Source organism: Malaclemys terrapin, chromosome 13, assembly GCF_027887155.1.
Source record: "Malaclemys terrapin pileata isolate rMalTer1 chromosome 13, rMalTer1.hap1, whole genome shotgun sequence".
Taxonomy (NCBI): domain Eukaryota; kingdom Metazoa; phylum Chordata; order Testudines; family Emydidae; genus Malaclemys; species Malaclemys terrapin.
This window is the reverse complement of record NC_071517.1, coordinates 27,962,512-27,977,421: the sequence shown is the minus strand read 5'-3', so window position 1 is coordinate 27,977,421 and position 14,910 is coordinate 27,962,512. Positions and strand designations below refer to the sequence as shown.

General features: G+C 48.6%; 1 long non-coding RNA gene across 1 annotated transcript; it reads left to right on the top strand.

The window, feature by feature from the left end:
• The first annotated feature begins 861 nt into the window (after positions 1–861).
• Positions 862–7,086, top strand: LOC128848387 (uncharacterized). Its single transcript, XR_008447027.1, has 2 exons — positions 862–1,460; positions 6,047–7,086. It is a non-coding gene; the product is annotated as an uncharacterized LOC128848387 (long non-coding RNA).
• The last annotated feature ends 7,824 nt before the right edge of the window (positions 7,087–14,910 follow it).

Here is a 14,910-nt window from a genome sequence, read left to right as displayed (position 1 = left end):
GTGGCTAACGAAGCAAAAATGAAGGTGTTAAAAATGATGGATGTGGGCAACATTTCTCTGGGCAGCTGAAGTCATTTCAAAACGAGTTCCCACTGATGAGATAAGGGAACTGTCAACTCAACAGAAGCTATATGATCAGTGAAGTTTAAATCACAAGAGCTGCAGACTGATCTACCTGAGCGTGTTGCCTGCAGACGGGAGAAGGGGAATTTACAAGTTCCTGTTTTATTAATAATTTGTATCACAGTGTTTATTATTTACAGAAAATTAGTCCTTGCATACTTCAAACATGATCTGATCTCCATTGTTCTGGACCCTGCACAAAAACAGTGATGGACAATCCCAGCCCTGAGCAGTTTACTGTGTAAAGAGACAAGACAGAAAAAGACAGGGAGGGGAAACAGAGAGGCAAAGTTAATTGCCCAGAGTCACCCACTAGGTGATTGGCAGAGCTGGGAATAAAACCTACATCTCCCTAGGCCCCATGCAGTGCTGTAGGCCTGAGACCTGATCAAACCACCCACAAAAGGTTCCAGACAGTACAGGTCCATGCCAAATGCCACTGAGATTAGATTGGATTGCAGCAAAACTAACCACTGGGTGGTGCTATCCTGTGTCAGTCTGAACTGTTTTATTGTGTATGTGTGCAAGGGCCAGCCAGCGTGGTTCCATTAATCCCACAATGCAGCCTTTTGAAATCTCCCAGAATCCACTGCTTCTGGGAAATTTGTTAGGGACTGTGGGGTAGCTACAGAGAGGACATCGTAAATGAAAATATTCAGAAAAGCACTTGGTCAAACCCCAATTATTTGTAACACAAATCAGCCTGTCTAATGGGGTTTGCCCAGGGGCTGTGTTGGGATCCACTAGGCATAGCTACCAGGTAACTCGGGAGAGTGGAAGGCCAAAGTGCCGATGAAACTCTTTTGCTCTGGGCCTATCTGAAACCCCCAGACCAGACTCCATCTTGTGAACTCTCATCTACTTCTGTGCTAACTGCTTACATGTCAAAGCAGAAATGTATTGGTCAGCGTTTCTGGCAGATGGCTGCAGTTTCACTCACACTAGCAGAAATAATAGAGATAAGGAGGAGGGAACAGAGAGAGATAGTTAGTTTGCAGTTGCTTTCCCATATATCCCCAAGGTATTTAGTGCAAAGGGTCAAGGGATGTACCTTGTTTTCCCTTCAAAATGACAAATGTATCCGCAACAGATGTCTTTTGTATCCCCCCTCCCCAAAATAATATATGTATCCTGTGTAACCTATTATCTATCAGTCAGCATAATGATGCAAAAGAATGAATGCTAAGTTGTTTGTCTCTCTGTATAAAAGAAGCTCAGTTGTGCTTGTAAGGTGTGTCTCTTCTGGCATAAGTCGAGGAGCACCCTCTCAGCTGACTGACAAATAAAGGACCTGGTACCCGTCTTCTTGTCTCTCCGTGCCTCCTTGGTGTAAATAGGTAAGCTCCGGGGGGAAACGGGCCCTATTTGGCCAACAAATTGGCGACCCAGATGGGACTTCTCTCCCTGTGGAGGGCACTGACCGATGACCGCAGGCGATTCCGAGGAGTGGCCACCTTGAGCTGTTGGTTTGCTCGGGCCTCGGGTCGTCACAATCGGTCGGGGTGGCTGTGTCCTCTCTAAAGAGAACTCCTAACGATACGGAGATAAGACGGTACCAGAAGAAGGGGAAGGTCCAACAGCCAGACGCGGCCACTCCGGGCGGTAAGTGCGTTTACCTCTTGGGTTTGAGGGATAACGCCCCCGCAGTGTAAATTGGGCCCTTTGGGTAATCCCTGTGTGCGAAGGTACTGTAAATGGACAAATGTTTTGTGGTCATGATAACTAAGCCAGGCAACGGTTAATGAATAATTTCACTAACTTCCCTAGTCTGTGGGCAGTATTGGACAATTACTGGGACGTAGAAAAGCCCCAGGGCTTGCTTTTATTCTTGGCAGGGGTACAGTTCTTTTTCATACTAATGATATGCTGGAAGCCAAAATTGTGATAACCAGGTCTAGGACTTAAACCGACTCTAGCCGCACCGAGACTCCTGCGAGGGGAAACCCCGTGACCAGGATATCTTGATCGCAAGGGGGGTCGGTCAAACCCGTGACCAGGTTTAATTAAACACAAGCATAATGGGGTCCGGACAAAGCACATATGCTGGGACACCCTTGGAATGTATGTTAAATAATTGGAAGGCGTTTAGACGCCAGGCTGATTATGGAATGGTATTATGTAAAAATGATCTGATATTTTGTTCAAGTGCCATTTGACTCCGACAGGCTCGATAGTAACGGCTGTTAAACCCCAGAACCCTCCCACTGTTGTAATGCCAGAATCGGTGTCCCCTTCGGCTCCTTCACCCCCACAGGCTTTAGAGGGTACCCCCCCCCCTTGGTGGGATTGTATCCGTTAATTACTGAGAGTGTGTTAGCCCGTCCAGGAACACAGGATCTTGTGTCATGTTGCTTTTAACATCTGGCTGCTTTTAAGGCAGAGGCAGGAGAATTCTCAACGAATCCAAGCAAGTTCATTTCTATCTTTGAAGGTTGTCTAGCTAGCCATAAGCCTCACGAGGGAGGACTCGGGTAGCCTTATGAGTAAGAATGTTTAAGGGAAGAGACCAGGAAGGGTGGGGGCTAGTTGAGAAACCCACCCTCCTAGCTAAATTGATAGTGAAAAAAAAAAAAAAAAAAAAGCCGGTGCCCATGGAAGGGACGGTTCAGCGAGAAAAGCAGGATCGGGCCCAAGCGGGCAGGCAACAGATAGAGAGATTGGAAAATAGGTTGGAAACTTTGAGGGCATAGTGGAAGGAAAAGAGTAAGTAATTATAAGCATGGGGATTTCAAATCCCCAGGACAATAATTGGAATGGTAAAATCTGAGTTGATTGGGTGTCGTTTTGGGAGACAAGCAAGTGATTTAAGAAAAGAGAGTGAGAAGTTAACTCTGTAGTTGCTAGAGGGAATCAAGCAGTGAAACTTGGTAGGAATGTCTGTAAGTAATTCAGGCAAGAGGTTATTTAAGTGGAATTATTCGACTATGAATACGTTAGTCTAATTTGCTGAAGAACACTCCTGCTGTATACAATCTGTGTTTTATAAGTTTGAGATGAATTGGTATTGTTTTAAAGTTGCAAAACTGAGAATACTTTTGCCAGACACAGGAAACTAGTGTTGTTTAAGGTATTTAGCATTTAATCCTTAAGGTGACTTAACGCTTTACAAGATTTAAAATGTTTTAACTAAAAACCAAAGGTTGTGGCTGCAGCAGGGTAGTCAAAGCCAGGAGAATAAAAGATTTGAATTTGTTTTTGGGTAACAAAATAGCAGATAAAAGATCTGGTAAAGAGAGAGAAGGCATTTAAGGTTTAAAAAGGGAAAGCTATTGGACACCAGAGGTTGTACAGAGTGAAATCCTCAGAAGTGAGTGTGCTTGTCCTGGTTTGTTGCTTCAAAGCTTTGCACAGAAGTTATGTTACTGGAAAGGTGTATGATGGCAATGAGTATGTGTTAATGGTTAGAGAAAAGGTGTATAAGTAAAGAGTAGAAGGTTCCTTTGAAAGTTAGAAGAAGCCTAGAAAGGGAGAAGAGAAAAAAGCACAGAATGAGTTAACTGAGAGGAAAATACAGCTGGCCTCAGTCCAAGGACATTGTACACACAGCCAAGACTTTGCTGACAACCAAGAGAAAGGGGGGCTTTAATGTGCCCAACCAACTATGAGATCTGCAAAATACTGCAAGGCATAATGAGGACAACAGAAGGGTTAAAAAGCAGCTTTGCTGGATAGTATTGGCTCAAGGATTTAAAAATTCCCCCACTCTGTTCAGACAGGCTTTGTCCAGAGACTTGGAGAAGTGGGATAATTCAGACAGAGCCCTCCTGCTGCAATATGTAGATGACTTGCTAATTGCTGCTGTGGATCTAATCCCTTGTCTCAGAGCTACTGTGAGTCTCCTAAACTTTATTAAACTGCGAGGATACAGGGTATCTCAAAGCAAAACCCAAATTGCTCTTTCAGAGGTTCAATATCTGGGATTTCACAACAGGCAGGGAGAGAGACAGCTCTCAAACAAAAGAAAGGAGGCTATCTGCCAAGTTCCCATCCCCAGCAAACGGCTTAGGGCCTTCCTGGGCATGGCAGGTTTTTGCAGAATATGGATTCCAGAGTTTGGACTGTGGGCTAAACCTCTGTATGAATGTGTTAAGGGAGCGGAACATGACCCCTTTCACTGGTCCCCAGAAGCGGACAGGGCATTTCAGCTATTAGGTGCCTGGAAGCGTCCTGTGGCATACTTTCCTAAGCAACTGGATCAAGTTTCAAAGGGATGGCCAGCCTGTTTGAGGGCGGTCGCAGCTACTGCTCTAGTGCTTGGGGAAGCGGAGAAACTGACACTGGGAGGAACTGTCCAAGTGTATATTCCCCATATGGTCTGAGCCTTGCTGGACACTAAGGGTGGTCTTTGGCTCACACAGGCTCGGGTTGCTCGGTACCAGGCGAAGCTGTTAGAGAATCCTGAAGTCACCCTGCAGACCTGTCCCTCCCTTAATCCAGCTACACTGCTACCAGAGACAGAAAAGCAGGAACATGGCTGTTTAGAAATCATAGATGTTCAGTATTCTAGCCGCCCAGATCTAAAAGATCAGCCACTCCCAAATGCTGACTTGGAATGGTATACAGATGGAAGTAGTACTGTTGTGGATGGGCAAAGGAGGGCTGGTTATGCTATTGTGTCTCTTCATGATACCGTGGAAGCTGAGAGTTTACCAGCAGGAACGTCGGCCCAGCTTGCTGAACTAGTGGCCCTGACTCGGGCACTTGAGCTGGCAAAAGACAAACGGGTTAATATTTTTACTGACTCAAAGTATGCTTTTGGGGTTTTGCATGCTAACGCTGGTTTGTGGAAGCAAAGGGAAATGCTAACAGCCCAAGGCTCTCCGGTCAAGCATGGGTCTCAAATTCTCCGGCTTTTAGAACCGGTACAACTCCCCTCAGCAGTAGCAGTGGTGCATTGCAAAGCCCATCAAAGGGAAGATCAAGATGTAACCAAGGGCAATGCCAGAGCAGATAGGGAAGCTAAGCGAGCTGCTACCCTGAAATCACCAACTGAGGAGAATGCCCAAATGCATGCCCTCATCCCATCAGTGAGTGAGCTTGCAGCCCCTCAGTACTCCTAAGAGGACAGAAACCTGGCTGACAGTCTCGGTCTCCAGGAAAAGGAGGGATGGCTTTATTCCACAAAGGGAAAAATCCTCCTGGCCAAGGGCCTGATTCGACAAGTGTTGCAGAAACTGCATCAAACCACACACGCAGGCAGAGAGGCTCTTATCCAGCTCATGAATAAATATTTTCTAACCTCTGGACTTAAACCACTAGCATCACAGGTACAAGCTGAAGGTTTAATCTGCCAAAAGAATAACCCTCGACCAGAAGTAGCAGTGCCACCAGCCACCCTGGAATCTACCCCAGGCCCAGGATTAGTGTGGCAAATAGACTTTACTGAGTTTCCCAGGACTCAAGGGTACAGGTACCTTCTCGTCTTAGTGGATCGATTCAGCGGGCGGCCTGAAGCCTTCCCATGTCGCAACAACACTGCCAAGACAGTGGCTCTTAAGTTTGTTAAGGAGATCATTCCTCGCTTCGGCCTTCCTCAGTGGATGGAATCTGACAATGGAACACACTTCACATCTCAAATGGTTCAAAAGATATCAAGTACTCTGCAAATCCCCTGGAAGCTCCACACACCCTGGCGACCACAAGCCAGTGGAGTAGTGGAACGCACAAATCAGACACTCAAGCGACACCTCTCAAAGGTCTGTCAGGAGGCCTCTCTTAAGTGGCCTGATGCTTTGCCCCTTGTGTTACTTCGCATTCGTGCTCTCCCTAAGGGCAGGATAGGGCTTAGTCCCTTCAAGATTATGTTTGGAAGAGCATGGCCTATGAATGGTACCCCAGTTCTGGCAGGGGAGTGGGAGATGGGGTATGGTTTCTTGTCTCAGTACATGTGCCCTCTGTCTGCTGTTCTTTCTTTTCTTCACAGGCACACCAAAGATTCACAGCCTCTTCTGCTGAATACTCTGGGTCCACTCCCTTCAGCCTGGTGACTCCGTTCTCGTGCGAACCTGGAAGGACGAGCCTCTCCAAGAAAAGTGGAAGGGACCCCACACCATCCTGCTTGTCACCCATACAGTGGCAAAGGTCGAAGGACACAAGAACTGGATTCATCACTCTCGACTGAAAGCAGTGCCCACTCCTGAACAGTGGACTGTCCAGCCTGCGGAGAAGACTGCTAACGACGATTTGGGACTTAGGCTGCTATTCAAAAGACAGTAAGGGTCGCTGGGAGTGCGTTGTGATCTTTCTGAATAGTCACGGCATACTCCCCGCGAGAACCCTGAGCATTGGTTTTATTTTCATTGATAATCCTGATTGCATGGAGCTTAATCGCATTTTGTCTTTAGAGTATGAGAAAACTCTGACAAAGGTTTGTTGAGTGTTCTCAAAGGGGGGATTGTTGGGATCCACTAGGCATAGCTACCAGGTAACTCGGGAGAGTGGAAGGCCAAAGTGCCGATGAAACTCTTTTGCTCTGGGCCTATCTGAAACCCCCAGACCAGACTCCATCTTGTGAACTCTCATCTACTTCTGTGCTAACTGCTTACATGTTAAAGCAGAAATGTATTGGTCAGCGTTTCTGGCAGATGGCTGCAGTTTCACTCACACTAGCAGAAATAATAGAGATAAGGAGGAGGGAACAGAGAGAGATAGTTAGTTTGCAGTTGCTTTCCCATATATCCCCAAGGTATTTAGTGCAAAGGGTCAAGGGATGTACCTTGTTCTCCCTTCAAAATGACAAATGTATCCGCAACAGATGTCTTTTGTATCCCCCCTCCCCAAAATAATATATGTATCCTGTGTAACCTATTATCTATCAGTCAGCATGATGCAAAAGAATGAATGCTAAGTTGTTTGTCTCTCTGTATAAAAGAAGCTCAGTTGTGCTTGTAAGGTGTGTCTCTTCTGGCATAAGTCGAGGAGCACCCTCTCAGCTGACTGACAAATAAAGGACCTGGTACCCGTCTTCTTGTCTCTCCGTGCCTCCTTGGTGTAATTAGGTAAGCTCCGGGGGGAAACGGGCCCTATTTGGCCAACACCTGCTCCAGGAACCCGTGAAGGAAGCAGGTGCTTGGGGCAGCAAATGGAAAGGGGTGGCACGTCTGGGTCTTCGGCAGCAATTCGGTGGCGGGTCCCTCAGTCCCTCTCGGAGCAAAGGACCCACTGCTGAATTGCCGCCGAAGAATTAAGCGGCGCGGTAGAGCTGTCGCCAAAGTGCCACCGATTGCAGCTTTATCTTTTTTTCTTTTTCTTTCTCTTCGCAGCTTGAGGCAGCAAAAAAGCTGGAGCCGGCCCTCGGTTTGCCCTAATGCTCAGACCAGGTCTGTCCAGCCAGTACAGTCCCCAGGGATTAAGGGCTGAAGTTCAATGGGAGTTGGGCTCCTTTGAGAATCCCAGGCCATATTTCTAGCCCTGGTGGTTTCTGATATTTGTATGGCTTTGTTAGCAAAACCTCCTCAAAAATAGGTTTATTGATTCACCCCCAGGTGACTCCAGTTTCCTGCTGGTTTAACTCAATGGGGAAAGAGGACAAATAATTCCAAACAGTCTATAGTCCAAAAAGTGACTATAAAACACTCCTTGTCTCTGTTAATGACATTTAATTTCCTTCGTGTCTCTGATGTCATAAACTTAGCAGGGCTCACAGTCAGCTACAATGTCTTGGGTTTGGAGTGGAAAAACAGCACCTTCCATAAACACTCTCAACTCTCAAAGCAGCCAAATCATTTTGTTTCTTCAGGAAAAGATCCAGGCCCATTTGGAGACTCTGAGAGAAGAGAGAGAAAAGCTCCTGAGGGTTAAAAAGACTGAAGAGGAGAAAAGCCAGGAGTATCTGGTAGGTTCCCATTGTGATTAACCGGCCAGAACTGGCAGTTGGAAGTCTGTTTGGAGGCAGCTTCCTTTGTGACTTGGTGAATTTGACTTTCTTTAAAAAAGAAGAACAAGAGTACTTGTGGCACCTTAGAGACTAACAAATTTATTAGAGCATAAGCTTTCGTGGACTACAGCCCACTTCTTCAGATGCATATAGAATGGAAGAAGTGGGCTGTAGTCCACGAAGCTTATGCTCTAATAAATTTGTTAGGCCTGGTCTACACTACGGGTTTAGGTCGACTTTAGCAGCGTTAAACCGAATTAAGCCTGGACACGTCCACACAACGAGGCCCTTTCTTTCGACTTAAAGGGCCCTTTAAACCGGTTTCTTTACACCACCTCCGACGAGGGGATTAGCGATAAAACCGGCCTTTGCGGGTCGGAATTGGGGTAGTGTGGACGGAATTCGATGTTATTGGCCTCCGGGAGCTATCCCACAGTGCTTCATTGTGACCGCTCTGGACAGCGCTCTCAACTCAGATGCACTGACCAGGTAGACAGGAAAAGACCCGCGAAGGTTTGAATTTCATTTCCTGTTTGCCCAGCGTGGAGAGCACAGGTGACCACGCAGAGCTCATCAGCACAGGTAACCGTCATGGAGTCCTCCCAGGATCGCAAAAGAGCTCCAGCATGGACCGAACGGGAGGTACGAGATCTGCTCGCCATATGGGGAGATGAAGCAGTGATAGCTGAACTCCGTAGCAGTAAAAGAAATGGAAAAGTATTAGAAAAGATCTCCAAGGCCATGAAGGACCGAGGCCATAACAGGGACACACAGCAGTGCCGCGTGAAAATTAAGGAGCTACGGCAAGCCTACCACAAAGCCAGAGAAGCAAACGGAAGGTCCGGGGCAGAGCCGCAAACTTGCCGCTACTACACGGAGCTGCATGCGATCCTAGGGGGTGCAGCCACCACTACCCCAACCGTGTGCTATGACTCTCTCACTGGAGAAACACACAGGGAAGACGGTTCGGGGAACGAGGAAGATGACGATGGAGGTACTGTAGGTAGCTCACAGCAGCAAGGAAGCGGAGAAACCGGTTTCCCCAACAGCCAGGATATGTTTGTGACCCTGGACCTGGAACCAGTAACCCCCGAACTCACCCAAGACCCTCAGGGCACACAGGAGACCTCTGGTGAGTGTAACTTTGTAACTATTTGTAAACATTACAAAAAAAAAGCAAGCGTGTTTAATGATTAATTTGCCCTGGCAATCGCGGCCAGTACATCTACTGGAAAAGTCTGTTAACGTGTATGGGGATGGAGCGGAAATCCTCCAGGGACATCTCCAGAAAGCTCTCCTGGTTGAAATGGGGTGATTTTATTAAGGGGGACATTCAGAGGCGCCCGTTCCTGCTATTCTGACCAGAAATGTTCCCCGCTGTTAACCACGCGGTGGGGGGGAGGGGTGAAGTGATCATCCCAGAGAATCGTGTGTGGGGGGGTGGTTTACTTGTGTTTGTGCCGCATGTTAACCGGGAAACCGCAGCCCCCTCCTTTTACATTGAAACCCCATTTTAAATGGACAACCCAATTCATCCTTGATATGGGAAATGCGCTGCTGTTTGCAATCTTTCCCGCATGTTAAGAAGGTTAAAAAAGCCAAAACACTGTGGCCTACGATGGCTGCCTGCAAGCCGAAATATGCGACCTTGTAATGAAAGACTGTACCCATTGTTCCCTAAAATGTGTCTTTTTTAACCACCTCTCCCTTCTCCTCCACCAGCTGCAAATGTTTCTCCTTCGCAGAGGCTTGTGAACATTAGAAAGAGAAAACGTAAGACGAGGGACGAGATGTTCACGGAGCTGCAGATGTCCGCCCAGGCTGATAGAGCACAGCAGAATGCGTGGAGGCAGTCAATGTCGGAGATGAGAAAAGCCCAACATGAACGAGAGGAGAGGTGGCGGGCTGAAGACGATAGGTGGCGTCAGCTTGCAGACAGACGGCAAGAGGCAATGCTCCGTCTGCTGGAGCATCAAACTGATATGCTCGAGCGTATGGTTGAGTTGCAGGAAAGGCAGCAGGAGCAGAGACCGCCGCTACAGCCCCTGTGTAACCAACAGCCCTCCTCCCCAAGTTCCATAGCCTCCTCACCCAGACGCCCAAGAACACGGTGGGGGGGCCTCCGTCCACCCAGTCACTCCACCCCAGATGATCGCCCAAGCATCAGAAGGCTGGGCTTCAATAAGAGTTAAAGTTTTAAAATGCAGTGTGTCCTTTTCCATCCCTCCTCCCCCACCCATCCCAGCTACCTTGGCAATTATCCCCCTACCTCTGTAAGGAACTAATAAAGAATGCATGAATGTGAAAAAACAATGACTTTATTGCCTCTGCAAGGGGGAGGGGAGGGTGGGGTGGGGTGGTTGGTTGGTTTACAGGGAAGTAGAGTGAACCGGGTCGGGGGGGGGGTTGGAGGGTTCATCAAGGAGAAACAAACAGAAGTTTCACACAGTAGCCTGGCCAGTCACAAAACTCGTTTTCAAAGCTTCTCTGATGCGCACCGCGCCCTGCTGTGCTCCTCTAACCGCCCTGGTGTCTGGCTGCGCGTAATCAGCGGCCAGGCGAGTTGCCTCAACCTCCCACCCCGCCATAAAGGTCTCCCCCTTACTCTCACAGATATTGTGGAGCGCACAGCAAGCAGCAATAACAATGGGGATATTCTTTTCGCTGAGGTCTGAGCGAGTCAGTAAGCTGCGCCAGCGCGCTTTTAAACGTCCAAATGCACATTCCACCACCATTCGGCACTTGCTCAGCCTGTAGTTGAACAGGTCCTGACTCCTGTCCAGGCTGCCTGTGTACGGCTTCATGAGCCATGGCATTAAGGGATAGGCTGGGTCCCCAAGGATCACGATAGGCATTTCAACATCCCCAATGGTCACTTTCTGGTCCGGGAAGAAAGTCCCTTCCTCCAGCTTTCGAAACAGAGCAGAGTTCCTGAAGACGCGAGCATCATGTACCTTTCCCGGCCATCCCACGTTGATGTTGGTGAAACGTCCCTTGTGATCCACCAGGGCTTGCAGCAGCATTTAAAAGTACCCCTTGCGGTTTACGTAGTCGGTGGCTTGGTGCTCTGGTGACAAGATAGGGATATGGGTTCCGTCTATCGCCCCGCCACAGTTTGGGAATCCCATTTCAGCAAAACCATCCACTATTGACTGCACGTTGCCCAGAGTCACTACCCTTGCTATCACCAGGTCTTTCATTGCCCTGGCAAATTGGATCACAGCAGCCCCCACAGTAGATTTGCCCACTCCAAATTGATTCCCGACTGACCGGTAGCTGTCTGGCGTTGCAAGCTTCCACAGGGCTATCGCCACTCGCTTCTCAACTGTGAGGGCTGCTCTCATCTTGGTATCCTGGCGTTTCAGGGCAGGGGAAAGCAAGTCACAAAGTTCCATGAAAGTGCCCTTACGCATGTGAAAGTTTCGCAGCCACTGGGAATCGTCCCATACCTGCAGCACGATGCGGTCCCACCAGTCTGTGCTTGTTTCCCGGGCCCAGAATCGGCGTTCCACGGTATCAACCTGCCCCAGTGACACCATGATTTCCACATTGCTGGGGCCTGTGCCTTGTGAGAGGTCTATGGCCATGTCAATTTCCTCATCACTCTCGTCGCCGTGCTGCAATCGCCTCCTCGCCTGGTCCGGGTTTCGCCTTGGCATGTTCTGGCTCTGCATATACTCCAGGACAATGCGCGTGGTGTTCATAGTGCTCATAATTGCCGCGGTGATCTGAGCGGGCTCCATGATCCCAGTGCTAGCTATGGCGCCTGGTCAGAAAAAAGGCGCGAAAGTAGTATCTGATGGACCAGGAGAAGGAGGGCGGGAGGGAGGGAGGGAGGGAGGGAGGGCCGAGTGACGACATGGCGTACAGGTACAGGAACAGGGAGAAACACAAACAACTGTCACACAGAATGGCCCCCCCAAAGATTAAACTGGAAACCCTGGGCTTAGCAGGCCGTTGATTTCACGGAGGAAGGGGAAGCAAATGAACACAGAACAAATCTATTTTTTACATCTTAAGGTGGCAGCCGACGCTGCAGCATGAGTGACAGCCATACCAGTATGATGATGATGGGTACCAATCATAATATACCATCATCTGCCAAAAGGCAAGGGGCTGCTGCTGTGTAGCAATGCAGCCCCACGTCTGCCAGCCCCACGTCCGCCAGCACCCAGCATCGCCCTCGGCCTCTTCTGGGTGCTTAGCAGACAATATTGGGCAATTGGCAGAAAATAGTATATTATGACTGGTAACCGTCATCATCAAAACAGTAGCATGTCTGCCCAGGTGGCCATGATTGACAGCCATACCAGTATGACGACGACGGGTACCAGTCATAATATACCATCGCCTGCAAGGGGCTGGTGCAATGCAGCCCTACGGCTGCCAGCCCCACGACTATCACTCATGCTACACCGTCTACCGCCAAAAGGCAGTTAGCAGCTGCTGCTGTGTAGCAATGCAGTCCCACGTCTGCCGGCACCCAGAGGACATATGGTGACGGTGAGCTCAGCTGAGCTGAGCGGGCTCCATGCTTGCCGTGGTATGTTGTCTGCACAGGTAACCCAGGTAAAAAGGCGCGAATCTATTGTCTGCCGTTGCTGTGACGAGGGGGGAGGGGCCTGACGACATGTACCCAGAACCGCCCGCGACACTGTTTTGCATCATCCGGGCATTGGGATCTCAACCCAGAATTCAAAGAAAAGGCGCGAACCGCTTCTCGGCTCGAGCTGTGGCGCAAACGTAGTATCTGACGGCCTAGGGGAAGGAGGGAGGGGGGCCGAGTGACGACATGGCGTACAGGCACAGGGAATTAAAATAAAGAACGGTGGCTGTGCATCAGGGAGAGACACAAACAACTGTCACAGACTGGTCCCCCCCAAAGATTAAACTGAAAACCCTGGGTTTAGCAGGCCGTTGATTTGACCGAGGGAGGGGGAAGCAAATGAATACAGAGAAAATCTATTTTTTTACATCTTAAGACGACGGTGCAGCGTGACTGATAGCCCTCGGCATCTTTCTGGGTGCTTGGCAGCAAATACGGGGCGGTGTATGACGATGGTCTTCAGGCCTATTGCACGAGCTGCTGCTCAGGGAAGACTCTGCTAATGTGCGATGACCCGACTTGTAATAGGCCGGCTAACAGTCATAATACACCATTTACTGCCAAAAGGCAAGCCCCACGGCTGCCAGCACCCAGATCGCCGATGAAGGCTACCAGTCTACTGCACCGTCTACCGCCAAAAGGCAGTTAGCAGCTGCTGCTGTGTAGCAATGCAGTCCCACGTCTGCCGGCACCAAGAGGACATATGGTGACGGTGAGCTCAGCTGTGCTGAGCGGGCTCCATGTTGTCTGCACAGGTAACCCAGGTAACCCAGATAAAAAGGCGCGAATCTATTGTCTGCCGTTGCTGTGACGGGGGAGGGAGGGGCCTGACGACATGTACCCAGAACCGCCCGCGACACTGTTTTGCATCATCCGGGCATTGGGATCTCAACCCAGAATTCCAAGGGGCGGCGGAGACTGCGGGAACTGTGGGATAGCTGTGGGATAGCTACCCATAGTGCAATGCTCCGGAAGTCGACGCTAGCCTCGTACTGTGGACGCGGTCTGCCGACTAGAGCACCTAGAGCATTTTATTGTGTGGACATACACAATCGGCTGTATACAACCGATTTCAATAAAACCTGCTTCTATAAATTCGAACTAATTTCGTAGTGTAGACATACCCTTAGTCTCTAAGGTGCCACAAGTACTCCTGTTCTTCTTTTTGTGGATACAGACTAACACGGCTGCTACTCTGAAACGTGACTTTCTTTGTGTTTCTCCATAAACATGGATGGCTGTGTTAGAATCATGTGTGTGTGCACACACATATGCACAGGGCCTGAGAAATCCTCTCCAAGGAGCAGGATCACGTCATATTCTGCAGAGTCTAAACTTTCATTCTAATTAATGAGTTAATTTTTAGCCCTTGTCACTTTCACATAACGATTCCCATGGTGAACTATATCCCATGCAGCGCTGTCTGTCCGCATCTGCACTCATGTATTAGTTTTGTTTAATTGTTCCATTCGTTTTTCTCCTCTTGCATATCTGTCAATGTAGTTCTGAGTCCTGCCTCCTGCTGCTGTGAGTCTGGATTCACATAAGCCTCTGATAACACAGTATCCTGACCGTGTCAGACATGGAAATATCCCGTTAAGCGATATTAGGGTCAAATGGGAAGATGTTAGAAAATCCTCTCAAGCCCAGAATATAGTCAAGTGTCAGACATCTTAGACTTTGCAAAGAAAATCTCTTTCCTGCACACTCAGCACTCCATGAAAGGTGCCTAGACTCTATGTCCCTGGCCTGCCCTTTCCTCTTTTATTTTATTTATTTGTTTATTTATTTAAATATGAACAGATACAGACACAAACCGAGAGACAGAAGATTGTGTCTGAATTTCAGCAACTGAGGAAGTTCCTGCAGGAACAAGAGCGACTCCTGCTGGCCCAGCTGGAAAAGCTGGAAAAGGAGATTCTGAAGATACAGGATGACAATATCACTAAACTCTCTGAGGAGATTTCCTGTCTCAGCGACCTGATCAGTGAGCTGGAGGGGAAGTGTCAGAAGTCAGGAAGTGAATTCCTGCAGGTGAGACTAATTTAGAAACAATCCCAGATGCCAACACAGAGGCAAGACAGCTCCTGAATCATGGGCACTGGAGTCTAGCAGTCAGAGATCTCAGTGTAACTCAGTGTGTGCAGTGCTGAAATGTGAATTACTATTGTTCTTTGCAGTGTCACAGACACATTTATATTAGAGATAGAAAAGTGTAATTGGAATGGGAATTATTATTGCTCTTTGAAAAGTTACAAACTCATTTATGTGAGAGGTGACATTAACTCAGAAAATCCATGGTCCT